Below are 16,530 nucleotides of genomic sequence, written 5' to 3' on the forward strand. Positions count from 1 at the left end.
TTCGTTTGTCCTGAGGTAATGGCATACTGTTAGAATGTTTATAGGGGAGAAAAAGTGCAAAAGTCAAGAAGATTTTGCACGCATGCAAGAACTTTTAAAAGTTATAACTTTTTTTAAAAAAACATGCCATTTCTTAACAGCCTTGTTATGCGTGTGTGGGTATTCATTGATGTATAATTTGCTTTTCTGTTGGCAATGCAGACACAGTATATTACTCCCAAAGGGCTGCAAATTGGAATCACATGTGAAAGCAGGACTTTCTCTTTTATACCAGTCCTCCAAGCCAAAAAGCTTTGGTTTAGTTTGGTGCAAGACCATTGATAGCTTAAAAAGAGGATTAAAGAAATCAATAGAGGACAACAGATCTTTCAGTGGATGCGCACCATGATAGGTAGCCCATATGCAGAGGTAGTCTGCTTCAGTATCTTTGTGACTTTTTTTAGGGTTCCCCAGAAATAACTTGCCTGATCACTGTTGGAACCAATGTGCTGAATCGAATGAACCCTTGGACTGACCCAATAGGTCTTATCATAGGTTCTTAGCTTCTGTTTGGGAGCAAGCAGCAAAGTGAGATCCCAGCTACCAGATAATCTTTTTTTGGTTGGTTGTTTGGTTGGGGCTTTTGCACATGTGGTGGCCAACATGTCCTTCACTCAAAATGTGGGTCTCTGGCCCTTCCATCCTAAGCAAATTTTTCCGCTCAGGCTATTCATTATGAAACCTATTGCTATACTTCACTTGGTGCAACCCCTGAGCACTGAAACAGAAATTTCCCATTGCTTCTGAAAGAACATAAAAAAGAACAGAGTGCAAGGGAGCCCTGTTTATTTGATCTTTTCTTCTCCTACCTACTAGTGCAGCCTTATTTTCTTCCTGTCTGCAGATTAAAAGGCATCCTGTTAAACGGAACTTCTGCCTGAAATGTTGAAGAGTTACCATACTGTTCAGTAGTTCCAGGTGGTCAGCCGTGTTCGAATTAGTCATAACCTCACTCCCTGCCAGTTTGTGGTTGGCTCCACCATCTGCGGCAGCCATTTTGAAGGTGTGCCCACCACCAAAGGTGCTCACAGCTTCCAGAAGGCTGGGGACCCCTGGATTAGATGATACCAAGCTAGACAGGCCTGCAGTATAAATTAATTTTGCATATGTTAATATTTTTCATGGAAGAGTTATGGCCCATGGTGGAGCACCTGCTTTGTCTGCAGAAGGGCCAGGGTTTGATCCCTGGCATCTCCAGTCATAAAAATCTCAGCAGGTATCAGGAAAGACTTTTCCCTGCCTGAGATCCTGGAGAGTGACGGCTGCTCAAAGTAAGCAATACAGAGTTTGATGGACCAGTGGTCTGATTCAGGATAAAGCAGCTTCATGTGTGCTGTCTTGCTTTTGTTTGTCGGTGATTTCACCTCTCATAATTGGGGTTGGAGGCTGTGTAATGAGTTTGGCTGATAAAAGGCATTCATGGTCACTGCTGGTGTTTTGAGGAGCAAAGCAGAGCTTGGGTATTCCTGAAAACATGTACAAGGCTCCTGATGGACATGCTTTCCAAAGAATCTTTTTGTTGGGAGATGCGTTTGGAGTCAAACCAGGATTTACAGCCCCAATTCCACTAATGTTTACAGCTATGCAGGGCTATTTTTGGGCAGGGACGCACAGGAACGGAGTTCCGGCTGGCTCCTGTCAACACAGGCTGTGGTCACACGCACTAAATAATCCACTTTCAATCACTTTAAATACACTTTCCAACTGGATTTTTACTGTGTGAACTGGCAAAATCCACTTTGAAAGTGCATTAAAAGTGGACTGAAGGTGGATTATTTAGTGTGTGTGACTGCAGCCACAGACAAACTTAAGCGAACCTTTGCAGAACTTCTCATCTTTAGAACTCGTGAGACCTGAAAAACTATTCAGGTGGATTTTTTAATGATCACACTTTCAACCTTATCTCTGACAACATGGCAGCGGGTGACTTAATTTTTTTTTTTTAAGTGCAAAGGAAGAAATATAATCTTCTCAGAGTTCTACCAAGTATATTAAGGCCAAAGAAGCCACGACTTGCTGTCTGTGAGTTGATTGGCCCTGGTGTCAAAGATGTTGAAATTAGATGGATTTGATGGCTTTTTCTACAAAAAAAGCCCTGCAGCTATGTCTGCACTTCTCTAGAAGCCAGCTTGTTAGGTGAGCAAATAAAATTCCCATTTCTACACTGAGGAATCCTATGGCTACGTAAGGAAATGACGTGCCTGTAAGAAGTTTATTTCTTGGCTTCTGCTGTCTCCATCTTAAGCGAAGGCATTTTTAAAGAAAAAGATTTCTGGGAGTGGCCCTCCAAATGCTGTTGTGTAGCAGGATGGCAATATCAGATTAGCCAAACCCACAATTTCCCTGTTCACATATCACTGTGAATGCACATACATGCAGGATGTCCATGCATACATCTGTTTGTAAGAGAGCCAACAGACGTTCATTTTTGCAATTGAAACCAGGGACCAGAATCTGGCTAAATGTGACGTTTGTATCACATGGTTTGGATGACCAGGTGTTTTTTCACAGAAAAGGATGAACAGGCTTTGTGGGGGGTTTTCTCTCCCCCTCCCCCATTTTGATTGGAGAGTAATTGACTTTGAGAGTGGGATTAAAGTTATCCTTTTCATAGATCCATTAGATCAGACTGTGTGATCTATTGATTCACACTGTTTCTGTATAGACTTGAGTTCAAAAAGCTTGCTTCCTCTGGTATGATTATGAATACAAGAGAGGAAGGGCTTCTATTTTTTTCAGGTGGAAAAAAAGGGGAAAAATCTGATTAACTCATAATGAACTGAGGTATCTGTGCTCCTATCACGAGGCCCAAGTACCTATGAACTATTAGTGTCCAAAACTTGTAAACTCAATAAGAATAATTTTGTTTGAAATTAAGAACTGTTCACCCAAGTCCTCCTATAAAAACTTTCTTGATTGACCTTTTGTCCCCTTTAAGTACCCTTCTATGCTCATATTCACAATAGCTATAGGAGACTCTTTTCAGGACATCTCAAGCATGACTAAGGTGATAGTGACTGAGAAAAATCCACTGTGAGTCAGGGGGGCTGTTTGGTTCACACAGCTGAGAGGGCCCATTGAGGGCTATACCATTTGGGAGGGGAGAAGTAGCTGTCCCTGTTTTAATGAGAAATTCATAGAATCATAGAGTTGGAAGGGACCTCCAGGGTCATCTAGTCCAACCCCCTGCACAATGCAGGAAATTCACAACCCCCCCCCCCCAAATGACGGCTGTTCCCCACCCAAAAGATGGCAAAAAACTTCCAGGATCTCCAGGCAAACTAGAGATTTCCCTGTTGTAAACGTTCTCATTCTTTCAACAGAAGCTCTCATGTCAGAAATTAGAAGGCCTGTTTTTCAAAAATATTCTTATGTTCCAGGTGGGATGGTGAACCCGCTGATCCCACCCTGCCTCTGGCCCAGAATGCTTCATTCCTCCCACTGCTAGGATCTGTCCTGGATCGATACAACTTACAAACAGTAGAGAGATTCTTAATGGCTACTCCATTAGGGGAGGAATACTCTCCAGTTCAAGCTGTCGTTAAAAAGAGATCTCCAACAGTTTGCAGAAGTGTTATAAGACCTCCCTTTCTAGGCTGGCTTTTAGTGGCTGCAGAGTTCAGCTTCCGCCGTGCAGTTTTTAAAAATACAATCTGTTAGAATTGTGTTGTTCTGTATCTATGATTTCTGGCTCATGAAATCTGGCCAGTGTGCTTGGCAAAGAATTATAAACAGATGAATGGAGATCTAAACTAAAATTCTTTGCTGTGCCTTGTGATGGGCCTGTTCGTTCTACCTTCTACCCTGCATCTGAACAGCGGACCAGACTTCCCTGAGTGTGTTTGGACTGGTTTTCGTGGCCCCTTTAAATGCTAATCTCCCCTTTCGCTGGGGCATGCCCAAATGCTGCCAGTGGGCTCCCATCTTTGCAATTAGCTCACTTAAAGCGACGCCGCCAGTGTGCTAAAGACACTTAAAATTAGACCCAGAAGTTAGGCAGTTAATCTGTAAAGCTCAATAAAGTCCCTTGTTTCATCCAAGGGTTGTCAGAAAATTCGTTCCACATCTGTACAGAGAAGGGGGGGGGAGAGAAGTGAGGTGTAAACTGCCAAAAACCATTTTAATGATGGCTGGAGAAAAAAAGCAGCCAGATGGCAGGCTCTGCCGTGGCTGCGGTTGGTATTTAACTGCTTTTTTATTGGAAAAATATGGGGTGAAAAATTGTGTGGGACTCATTAGGCAGCCTGCTGCGATTCTGATCAGCTTGCCAATCTGTTCTGCGTGGCAGAGATCCAAACATCCATAAATTTCGAGCAGCGGCTTATAATCTATGGCTTGGAGCTTGTTAAATCTTCCCTTTCTCTTTCCATTTTGGAACACTGGGTTGGTTTTCGTGGTGTTGTGTGTGTGTGTTTTGAAAATGTTGTAGTTGTATATATATATTTTAAAAAAACAAGACTCAAGCTGGGTTGCAGACAAAAAAAGAAGAGGGGGAAAACACCAAACACCAGAGATTGAAAGAAAGTAAACAGGAAAGACAAGATATTGAAGACCCCACTGAGGTGCATGTGTCACTCCATCTCCGGCAAAGACATTTTCCATAGCATGTGCGATATTTTTTTATTTTGGCATATTAAAACTCAGTTTCTACGTTAGCATTTTGTGTCTCTCCCCCCCCCCCCCCCACTTTTGCTGTGAATATTCCCATAGATCTGCATGCATAAAGCGCAATTTGCCAGAATGGGTCATACCCTCAATTTGTTCAAGGATGATCCTTCTGTGAGATGGATGCTGGATTTGCTATGATTCAGCTCGCGAGATCAGTATTAGAGCAGGTTGCGTGGATGGCACATTCCAGTCAAATGTGTTCACATTTTCTGCGTCTGTCGGAATTGTTCCAGGAGCTGTTGGAAAGATGGGGGGGGCAATGTTATATCAGAAACGGTGTTATATCAGAAACAGCCTCACTAAAAGTTAAAGCAGGAACCTTCTGAAAGGCAGGACTGTTCTCTTTTGCTCTGATATGCTAGAGCAGCAGGAACCCACCGCCAGCCACCTCTTCATCTTCATCTTCAGCAAGAGCCAGAGTGAGGTTGTAAGACAAGACGGTTATTTTAAAAGGCTCCACACTCTGTTTACCTTTTCCCTCTGAAACAATCCCAGAGTGAAAGAGATGCAGATTTCAGAATATCATTGCTGGAAGCGGAGTGTCATGATCACAGAGTGACTGGTGCTCCAGGGAGCCAGCAAACCGCTGGCAGAGTTTTAATTTTCCATCCTAATCGCAACAGTATCCTAAGAGGAAACGAAAAGCTTCCTTTCTCTTAATATTTGCATATTAAAGAAATCAGTTTCAGACAAAGGGAGGGGGGAAGGATTTGAAGAAGCCAGGGTGACATGTTTCCAAGTAACGCAGATAGAAAGTGAGTGGTCTGCCTCCTCCTCCGTTTGTTTTTTTTAAAAAAAGATGGAAAATATGCTGTCCAGATTTCTGTCATGAGAGGATACGCATTGGTTTTGAAAGCTTTATGGAAACCGGAGGCCAGCTTTAGACAATGCACTTTCTCACACATGAGTGGATTCAAAAATTCCACAGAATTTCTCTTAAAGGATTAGAAAATGCGAGTTCCAGAGTCTTTTCTAACATTAGATTTTATAGCCATGCCTTAGAATAGAGTTCCTTGTGATAAACAACCTGTATTAGGTTCCGTGTACACAACTGTTCCAGCTTGCAGATCATTCATCCAAAGTTGCTAGCCTAAAAAAACAACTCTGCAAATCCAGTCCAAACAGTCAGGTCGCCAGCTGGTTAGTGCTTTGGACTAGGATGGGCAGGAAAGGGATCCAGGCTCAAATCTTTCCTTGACCATGAAGTTTGCTGGATGACCTTAAGAACATAAGAAGAGACATGCCAGATCAGACCAGTGGTCCATCTAGTCCAGCGTCCTGTTTCACATAGTGGGCAAGACTCATGTCTGAACAGGCAGCATTATGGGCTGACCCACCCTTCTTTAACTTTCACCGGAACAAGGTCATCTTAAGTGCTGACATCTTTTTCCTCCCAACGGGTGAATCCAATTTTCATCTCAGCCAAGATACCAACCTGCCTACCTTTTCCCCTTTTCCTTTGAATGTTAAAAAGACCTTGCACTAGAGAGAACTAGCCTTTAACATAGACCTCACTGCCTCATTCAAGTTGCATGTCTGTCTCTTTATATCATACCCTGGTAGTCACAAAGGGCAACCTGCATCTTCATAAAGGCTTAGTTGCTGGATTTCACACACTATTGAACTCTGGTACCAACTGGTACATAATCTGCTAGCTCCTCGACTGAGAGCACATTCCATCAGGTCTTTCACAGATTCACATGCCTTGGCCAAGGGAATTCTGCTCTCTGAACTTTGTCAAGAGGCTACGTGGGCCCACCCCCAAATCTTTATGAGGCACTACATACACTGTGAGAGCCCCGACAGAGATGCTTCCATGGATTTGCTTCCATGTATTTCTTCAGTTAATCCCAGAATTGGTCCATTCAGTTTTCCATCACTTTCCATTATTGTTCTTTATTCTTATCCCTTTTTTTCCCATGTCCAGGTTACTGACATATCAAGCACCTGTACATGTTGATGAAGCCCTGTGCAGCAAGGAAGTTGAATAGATGGCACATGCCATCGTATCAAAGATTCCTTTTTGCACTGTCTTCATCAAAGATGTACATCAGTGATGTGGGAAAGAGGCGGGGGGAGGAGATATGAATGAACAGCAGAAAGCAGAGCTTATGAACTGTGTATGCATAGCAATCTGTCCAGAGTTGGGAAATCAAAAACGAAAAGAGTGGCGTTCCAGCCCTCTGCAGGTGCCACCTAGATTTCTGCAGCCTCAAGGGAAGGTGGAGGTTGATTTTTGCTGATTCCTCCCTCCGGTGGCAGCCCAAAAACACATCCCAAAATGCTGCTCCTGGGGGAGGGGGAAATCAGCAAATAATCCCCCTCTCCTGGCACCCATGGAAATCTAGGTGGCATCCAAGCCAACAGAAAGTAAATTTGAAAGCTCAGAATTGGGAGAGTGAATGGGAATGACTTTGTAAGCATTCATAATCCGAGGTAAGAGGGAGAGTGGGCACTAACGTCCCCCAGAGATGCTAGCACTGTGGTCTGGCAGCCACTGTTCTAGCTCCTGTGGGATGTTTTGTAACAGCTCATGGTGTTTTGAGAGAGGCTCGAATGAGCAGACAAGGGCAGCCACAACCAAATCTGGAGGTCTGTAGCTTTCTTGGATGAGTTTGGTTGTATCCTGCCCTTCCTGGTAGGAAGAACTGCCCAAGGAACCATCTTCAAGGAAACGGCCTATTTTTTTTTAATCAGAAGAAATTCTGGTTAGGAACCTTTTGTAGATACACACTACTTTATGTATACCCACAGACAGGTGGGCCTCTTGACTCGATTCCCCCCCACACCAGCTACTTACCCTCCAACAAAAACAAACCTGAGTCTTGCCCCTGTCTTTTCGTCTTGACCAGAGATTTTGCAGAGACCAGTGTTCCCTCTAAGCTGAGTTAGTGTGAGCTAGCTCACATTTTCTTAGCCTCTGGCTCACAGATTTTTGTCTGAGCTCAGGAAGGAGGGCTCCAGAGCAAACTAATTTCTGCAGCAGCCAGATCGTTTGCTCACAATTTTAATACCAGTAGCTCACAAAGTAGGATTTTTGCTCATAGAACTCCACAGCTTAGAGGGAACATTGGCAGAGACGGTCGCGTTTGCCTTTATTTGTATGAAACTAGAGTTTTCACACTGACACCCCATGCATGTGCACGCTTGGTGTGTGAACATGTCCGTGCACTATTTTAATGCAGCACACTCACAGCCCGGCTCCAGGCTTGCCCTTTGGCACACTCTGCCTTCTTTACAAGCAATGACAAGACTGTAAAAAAAAAGAAAAAGAAAAGAAACCCTCCCTCCTGCTTCCCCTTCCTCAATTGCCTTTCGTGTGTATAGCCATGAAAACAGTCTTAGCACGGCTTGTCTAAGAACAAGTTCCATGAAAACGTTGGCTGCTCACCAGGAAAGTGTTAGCGTGGCCTGCCTGTCATTCTCAGCAGGCCTGCGTTGAGAAGCCCAGGACGGCAGCCAAGCTTACTCTTTTGTTTTTTAAAGAGGGAAGGAAGATGGCAGAATCTTGGGTCCTTTAACTTGTTGCATAGGTAGGAAAGTGGAGGCCTTCCAGGTCCTTGACCTTGGCCAGTACCAAACTGGAAACACCCTCGGTTTGATGTGGAAAGACATTGTCTCTTCTGTATATGTGATTGACTTGTTGCCCTGCAGTGGTAGGATCCAGGCCAAAGCCATGCATTATGGTATTTCCTTACTTCATCTGAAGTCTGCCTCTCTCGCCGAGACTCACAGTGGATTGCACAGTTAAAAACAATGAAGTAGGAACAGCATAAAGCATACGACCAACAGTGAATAAAACTGGATTGTGTCCCACGTATCCAGAAAGAGGGTCACGCCAAACAGCTGGACATAGGAAGCTGCCTTTTGCCAAGCCAGTGCATTGGGCCACCTGAACTGGGGTTGCCAACCTCCAGGTGAGGCCTGGAGACCTCCCACTTTTATGACTGGTCTCCAGACTATAGAGATCGGTTCCCCTGGAGAAAATGGCTGCTTTGGAGGGTGGACTGTATGGTGTTGTAGCCTGCTAAGGTCCCTCCCCTCTCCAGGCTGTTCCCTGAAATCTCCAGGTATTTTCCAACCCAGAGCGGGCAACCGTAATCTGAACTCAAAGTGGGTCAGCAGTTGAAGCTGGGGGCGATGGAGCACACACTTGCATGCAAAATATCCCAGGATCCATCCCTGGCATCTCAAGTAATTTGGTTGGGAACAGGGCTGGCTATAAGTTTTTGTGGGTAGGAGAACTTCAGTGTACTTCAAACACCCGTCCCTTCCTGTCTACTTCTCACACTCATGGGGCCTACTGACTGGACTGGCCATGTCTCCTCCCCTGCTGCCTTGTTCTTTGTCTAAAGGACTACTGCACATTGATGACATATTTGTTACCATCTCCTTTGCTGAAAGGGAGAGCTTCTAGTACATGAACAGCTCTTTCTCTTAGCCAGTATTCTGGGCCCGTTCCTAAGAAAGGGAATGCTCAAAAGAGAAGGAATTCTGCATTTAGCAGTTTGCTGTATGGTGAAAATTTCTTTACCAGAAAGATCGGTGCATAGAAGATGGGAGGTGGGTGGGGGTTGTTTTGGGTGGAGAAATGGAGCAAACGGGATGCATCTTTTCAAACAAAGCTCCCACCCACCACCCCGAATGAGCTCAGCATCTGAATCTTTTCATAAATTGGTTTTAAATTAGATTCTGTGTCATCATGGCTCAGAATTCCAGCGCCTCGCTATTCTTCTCTTCTTCTTTTTTTCTGTCTTTCTCTCACTTCCCCTTCCACACACACACACACCTGCTACCCCCTCCCCAAATTCTTAATCATCCTGGTCAAAGAAATAGCGTGTGCAGGATGGGGCAGGAAGCAGACAGGGACATCGAAGGGGAGGGGGAGAGGAATAAAAGACACAGCATGTTGTGTCATTAAAAGTGCCGCGAATTACCCAGGAGCCCTCCCCCCCATCTGCTTTCCATGGGCATCCCAGGAGAACTTGGCGATTATGAAGGAATTCTCGGAGGCCATTACTGGGAAGAGGAAAAAAGGCTTGCTGCAGACAGCTTAATGGACTAATTTGTAACTGTGAGAGCAGGAGAAATGAGTTGTTGGCCGCATTTTAATTTGACAGCAAGTGGCAGAACGAATGCTAAATGTGATGAGTGAGCAGGCGCGGCGGTTTCCCCGATGCACTTTGCTCGGCCCTCTTTGGCTTTCCCGAGGGGTCTGTCACTATTATTTTTCTCTTCTGCACCAGCTTGGAGAAAGGAGGGGAAAAGGAGGAGGAAGGGAATGATCAAGCCAAAAGGACTCGGGGTGTAATTTTTTATACAGATGTCATACAAGGGAGGCGTATGAAACGTGTACTCCTTTGACACCTTTTGTGTGTGTGTCGGGCATGCGTGCAATTGGGCATCTCTCCACCTGCAGCTCATGCATGTGGTGTGCTTTAGAGTGAGCAACCTGCGTCCTCTCACAATTGCAGGAGTCGCTCTGGCCCTCATACAAACATCACACTCTGCATGGGTGGCTTCTCACTTGGTGGGTTGTCCTGAGGACAAATGTTTCTTGCCTTCTGCTCTTTTCACAATAGACTTTCCATGCAAGACGCTGAAGGAGCTCTTGCCAGGCTGAGGCAAAGACAACACAGTACAGTGCACATAAACCACACATGCAAACTACAATTTCACATGAACTACAATTTTACATAAACTGCAATTCTGAAGAAGTGAGCAGTGACGCACGAAAACCACATATTTTCTTAATCTTTAAGGTGCTACTGGACTCTTGCTCTTTTCTACTGCAATTCTGAAGTCATGTCTAATTTATAATTTGAGGAGTGAATTCCATGTGTTAATCACTCTTTGGGTGAAGTACTTCCTTTTATCTGTTAAAGATGGGAGTGACATTAGCTACCTTCCAGTCTTCAGGAATGGAGGCACATCTTAATGAAATATTACATGTAAGGAGATCCACAAGTTCACATCTGAGTTCTTTCAGAACTCTCGGATGTCTGCTATCTGGGCCTGGTGATTTATCAGTTTCTAAGTTGTCAGTTGTAGGGCCTCCTCTCTCGTCACCTCAATCTGACTCAGGTCTTTCAACACCCCTCCTGAAGTCAGCGGTTCTGGAGTGGGCAAGCACTTCTCATCTTCCACAGTGAAGACAGAGGCAAAAAATGCATTCAGCTTCTCAGCCATTTCCCTGTAATCCTTCGTTAACTGCCAGGATGATTATCTGCTTAAAACATTTTAACAGCAAATTGCAACCGTACTTCTCTTCCGCTTCTCAAAAACTAGTTAATCTGTCAGTGCTGAAAAGGCCAAAACCAATCTGATCTCAGCCTAGTTTTATCCAACACTGTGCAGCTTCTCTTCCTGGGGACTGGGGGAAGGACTCTCTGAATTCTTATGAAGCCCCGTTCATAAATAGGTTGAAGTCCTTCGAATGTGTGAAGCAGGGACTGAGATCTTAACACAGCCTTGTGTGTGATTGAGGACTCTGCCTTATCCAAATCATTCAGGAGAGCCAAATATGTAGACTTCGGTTCAGAAGTAATACAGATGTCACTAGTGCTTCCCCTCTAGTCTAGTTGTCATCTGAACAGGGCTGTTCAGATTTGACCATTGTTTAACCCTTAGGAAAGAACCTTATATCAATCCTACATTGGCATCAGAACCTTTCAGTCAATTGCTCTTCTGGACGAGTTTGGGGTACATTATGGGGCAACGCTGAAGATCAGCAGGTCTGTCAAGCAACCTGTATGAAAGGAACGTATGCCTTAAAAATGCATCTCTGAATACTCTATTTCTTGAGCAGATAATGGTATGATGGGGGAGGGGGAGATTGGAGGTCAAAATTCCCTTATCCCTAACCCTTATAGTCCTGATCATCCTGGGGACGTGTGATGGCAGGCAAGTCACGTGATTTTCCTTAGGCTGTTTGGGTTGTTGTGTCTGGTGGTGTAATGGGGACTAGAGGGAATCTATTTTTTTAACATTACAAAAATCAATTTTTATTAGACACAAAACTGCTTACAGAGGCACTTCCTGTTCATCTAGGCCATGCTGCCTTGATCTAGCTGGGCTCGTCTACGATTAGTCCTTCAATGCCTCATTGTAAATCATTGCCAAGGCACCAAGGAAGGTCACATATTCCTGGAAGTTCACCACCTTGGTCTTTGTTGCGATTGAGATCAGCCATCAGTCCTTGAATCTCAGCATCATTCAAGTGTGGTCCAATGGTCAACTCCTTCTGGATCAGTTTCTTCAACTCCTTCTTGTTCAGGGTGTTCCTGTCACCTTCTTTGCTGACATACTCATGAAGAACAGCAACCAGGATGGCAAGAGCTTGGTCCAGGGGGCATGCCATCTTGACAGTTTAAGTTGGAAGTTGATCGAGAAAGCAACCAGGAGGGGCAGGTGTTGGAGAAGGCGGAGACAGGAATTGTTGACTGGAGGCCTATCATGGATGTTGGAAGCCTTTGACGGGTTCCCAGGGGTTCCTCATTAATGTTTTTAAAAAGGGTTTTCCAGAAGCAGTAAGTTTAAAACCATTGGCATGGTATATGGGCTTGCACCCCAGTGCTAAGGATATTCACATAGTACAGCACATAATGCACCACCAAAAATGATAAGGGGCAAGCCCATCCGTCCTCTGCTGTGTGCCAACTGCACTTTCTCGTTATAAGATTATTACTAAGAATTGGGTGTGCACAGGCTGACTTTTGGGGCCAGTATTGGTGTGCTACGAAGGTGGAATAGCCTGTATCCCACACATTCCCCCACTTCAGCCTTGGCTCGTTGTGACTTTCCCAAAACATGGGTCTCGCCAGCTGTGTGTACAGTGACGTTAATTAGAGAGTAAGCGCAGGGAACATTTGAATTTAGGAAAAACAAAATGAGGGCAATAGTTTGCACACATTTTGCTGTGATTTAATTTGCAGCAAGTGATTGTTCATTCCACAGTTTAAACAAACAAACAAATAGGGTATTTCAAGCCATATCAGTCTTTAAAAATGGCTATTTTTGGATTAAACAATTAAAAATATCCACCATCTTTACAAAAGATAATTTCTATTTTTTTAAAAAAAGCTAAGAAGTTCTTCTTTTGAAAGGATGATGGATTTTTTTTTGGATCTAATGAGTTTGTCTAATGACTCTGCAAAGGAAAACATAATGCTGGTTTAATCCTTGTTATCTTTATTACATGTATCTTCTTCCTGGAATGCTTTTACGATATGCAACACGATTTGATAAGAATGCGTTTTATGTTCCATGTATTGGCTGGATAAAATTGTATCCCTATTTTCCAGCCTTTTAAAAGGCAACTGCAAGTGATATGCTTTCACACACAGCTAATGTTCACAAGAGGATTATCCAGAATACTTAAGACGAATCTGGGTGTTCAGAAGCAGGGCAATGATACTACAACACACCTTGGACTGTACTGCTTTATAATTCAAAATTGGGAAGCTCCCTCACCTTTAAAAAAGATTCTCTGTGCAAGAAAAACTGACACATCTGGCTAGGTTTGTCAACCTCCAGGTGGCACCTGGAGCTCTCACTATTACAGTTAGTCTTCAGAGGACCCAGATCGGTTCCCCTGGAGAAAATTGATATTTTGGAGGGTAGGCTCTATGGCATTATACCCTGCTGAGGTCCCTCCCCTCCCCAGGCTTCGCCCCCAAATCTCCAGGTTTTTCCCAAACCAGAGCTGGCAACCCTACATCTGGCAGAAGACTGGACTAGAGAGACTGTTCTCCCTACATGGTAGCATTCCACAGACAGCAAATTTGTGCCTCTGCCCATGCTGAGCAAAAGCAGTCCCTAATTTCAGGTCCTTGCCCCTGGTAAATAGCTGTCCTTGTTTCGTCCCTGGTGTTACCTTTTGGAAAGTGGCTTGTTAAAATGTTGTTAGTGACTTTTTAGTTCTGCCCTCCCAAGGTTTCAGGTCCCAGTCCTGAAGCTTATGGAGACTCAAATCTTGTCTCTAGAGGCTTTGGTCACTCTGGCCATATCTCATCACTCTAGTGTGCATGCATGTCAATCTGTATACATTATACTGCCATTGCTACAGTCTATTTTAGGATTGCCAATGAAATTCCTGGAGATTTGTGGGTGGAGCCTGCAGAGGGTGGGGTTTAGGAAAAGGAGGGACCCCCACAGGGACTTGATGCCATGGAGTTTACTCTCCAAAGCAGCCATTTTCTCCCCAGGAGCTGTTCTCTATTGTCTGGAAATCAGTTGAAATCCTGGGAGATCTCCAGGCCCCACCTGGAGGTCGGGAGCCCTAGTCTGTATTGAAGCAGTGAATGGTATCATATTGTAGGAAAACTGCATTTTTCAAGTGTATCTTTGAATAAAGAACACACACTGTAACTTTTCAAAACAACGGAGTATAGGTAATTACAGAGTAAACTGATACACAGTGCAACCCTAAGTAGTGTTACACTCTTCTAAAGCCATTTGGACTTAGAAGGGTATAACTTTCTTTAGGATTGCACTCACAGTGTTACAGAATGCAACCCTGAGCTGAATATCTCTGGCTTGGAAGAAACTTTGTGTTCATAAGTTGACTTATGTGTGCTGAATTTGGGAGGCCACAGCTGTCTGTTTTTTAAACCTGACTAGACAAAATAATTGAATACCGAATTACCAAGAGAGAGCCCATCCCTCAATCCTTTGCAGAAGAGCATAAGCAGTATGTAATTATGTGAGTATATGTGCACATGTGTTAGAGAGGGGGGAGATTTGGGGCCGTGACCACTGATCCAAGAATCTGAATGTTATTTTTTTATTTAGGAAAATTCAGAATCCAACTTGAGGAGGCTTACAATTAAAATAATAAAACAACAAGCCATTGCAACAATGAAGAGAAGAGAGAAGAAGAGATAGGATTTAATAAAAAAGCATAGCTCAAAGAAAACAGTTTCGAGCTGAAACAGACCCCAAAGGATCTAAGCACCCTTTCCCCCTATTAACCCTTCTTCCACTCAAGATACTGCATCATTTCCTTTGTGGATTAAAAAGCACAGCTCAAAGAAGACAATTCCGAGCTGAAAGAGATCCCAAGGAATTTAAGCACCCCTTTCCCCATTAACCCTTCTTCCTGTCAAGACACTGCATCTTTTCCCTCATGGATTGAGGAGCACAGCTCAAAGGAGACAATTCTGAGCTGAAAGAAGACCCAAAGGATTTAAGCACCCTTTCCCCATTAACCCTTCTTCCACTCAAGACACTGCATCTTTTCCCTCATGGATTGAGGAGCACAGCTCAAAGGAGACAATTCCGAGCTGAAAGAGGCCCCAAAGGATTTAAATACCCTTTTCCCATTAACCCTTCTTCCACTCAAGACACAGCCTACCTAGCATGCATAGGAACCGAGGAGTGGAAATCCATCAACCTCACAAAAAACTTGCACAAACTGATATTACAATGCGCGTTGTATTTCTGCATCCTGTGTTCCTCCCTCGCAACACCCCTCCCACAGCTGACTGGGATATAAGGGACCCAGAGATCTCAATTCCGACTCGTATCTGACCAAGGGAGCTTTGACTCTCGACAGCTGATAGCCCAGATATCTTGTTGGCCTCTAAGGTGCTAACGGACTCGAGTCTGGCTGTAGGAATATCCCGTAACAGATAGTTTGGACCCTAGAAAGCCAGTGTGGTGTAGTGGTTAGCATGTCAGACCAAGATCCAGGAGACCCAGGTTCGAATCCCCACCCTGCCATGGGAACTCGCTGGGTGACCTTGGTCCAGTCACACTCTCTCAGCCTAACCTTCCTCAGGGTGTTGTGAGGATAAAATAGAGGAGAGGAGAATGATGCAAGCCACTTTTGGGTGCCCACTGGGTAGAAAGGTGGGGTACAAATGAAGTAAATAAAGTATTCACTAGGCAGAGAGAACAGCCAAAGTTGAGGTTGCCAGCTTCTAAGCCCGTTGAGCGGTTCCATGTAAAAAGCCATCGCCAGAACTACCCTCTTTCCTTCCCCTTCCTTCTCCTGTTTCCTTCAGGGTGGGAGTGGCCTCCGCCTGTGCAGAAGCCCGCCCCCTTTTAAAAGGCAGTGCACATCTTTGCAGGGCAAAACTCCCCTGCACAGAACTCCCCACAGACAACGCTGAGAGTGAGAGGTTGCAATCCCCCTAACTGGGGGGTAAGAGGCAGGCAGGAGGTGACCGGGGGGGGTTGAGAAATTCCGGGAGATGTGGGGCTGGGGAAAGGAGGGCTTCTCAGCAGGCTATAATGCCACAGAGGCCACCCTCCAAAGGAGCCATTTTCCTCCAGGGGAACTGATCTTCGCCGTCTGGAGATCGGCTGCAATTCCAAAAGATTTCCAGGTCCCACCCAGTGTTCCCTCTAAACTGAGTCAGTATGAGCCAGCTCACAGTTTTTTAGTCTCTCCGGCTCACACATTTTTTGTCTTAGCTCAGGAAGGAGGGCTCCAGAGCAAACTAATTGATGCAGTAGCCAAATCGCTCGCTCACAGCTGTAATGTCAGTAGCTCACAATACAATGTTCCCTCTAAGCTGCAGAGTCTTGTGAGCAAGAATTCTACTTTGGGAGCTACGGGCATTGAAGCTGTGAGGGAGCGATTTGGCTGCTGCATAAATGAGTTGGCTCTGGAGCCCTCCTTCCTGAGCTGAGACAAAAATGTGTGAGCCCGAGGCTAAAAAACCTGTGAGCTAGCTCACACTAACTCAGCTTAGAGGGAACACTGGTTGGCACCCCTACGTATCAAAAACACAGTGTTGTCTGGGGAGACGGGGGGGGGAGGGCGAATCCAGGGCCCCATCAGCTGACCTGGGGAGAGCGGCTAGCGCTGTCTCCCTC

The 16,530-nt window shown here is 44.8% G+C and overlaps 1 pseudogene; it reads right to left on the reverse strand.

Moving 5' to 3' along the window:
* Positions 1-11,793: 11,793 nt before the first annotated feature.
* LOC107120983 lies at positions 11,794-12,067 on the reverse strand (annotated as a pseudogene).
* Between the last annotated feature and the right edge of the window lie 4,463 nt (positions 12,068-16,530).

Source organism: Gekko japonicus, unplaced genomic scaffold (assembly GCF_001447785.1).
Source record: "Gekko japonicus isolate JY-2015 unplaced genomic scaffold, Gekko_japonicus_V1.1 scaffold137, whole genome shotgun sequence".
Lineage (NCBI taxonomy): Eukaryota > Metazoa > Chordata > Lepidosauria > Squamata > Gekkonidae > Gekko > Gekko japonicus.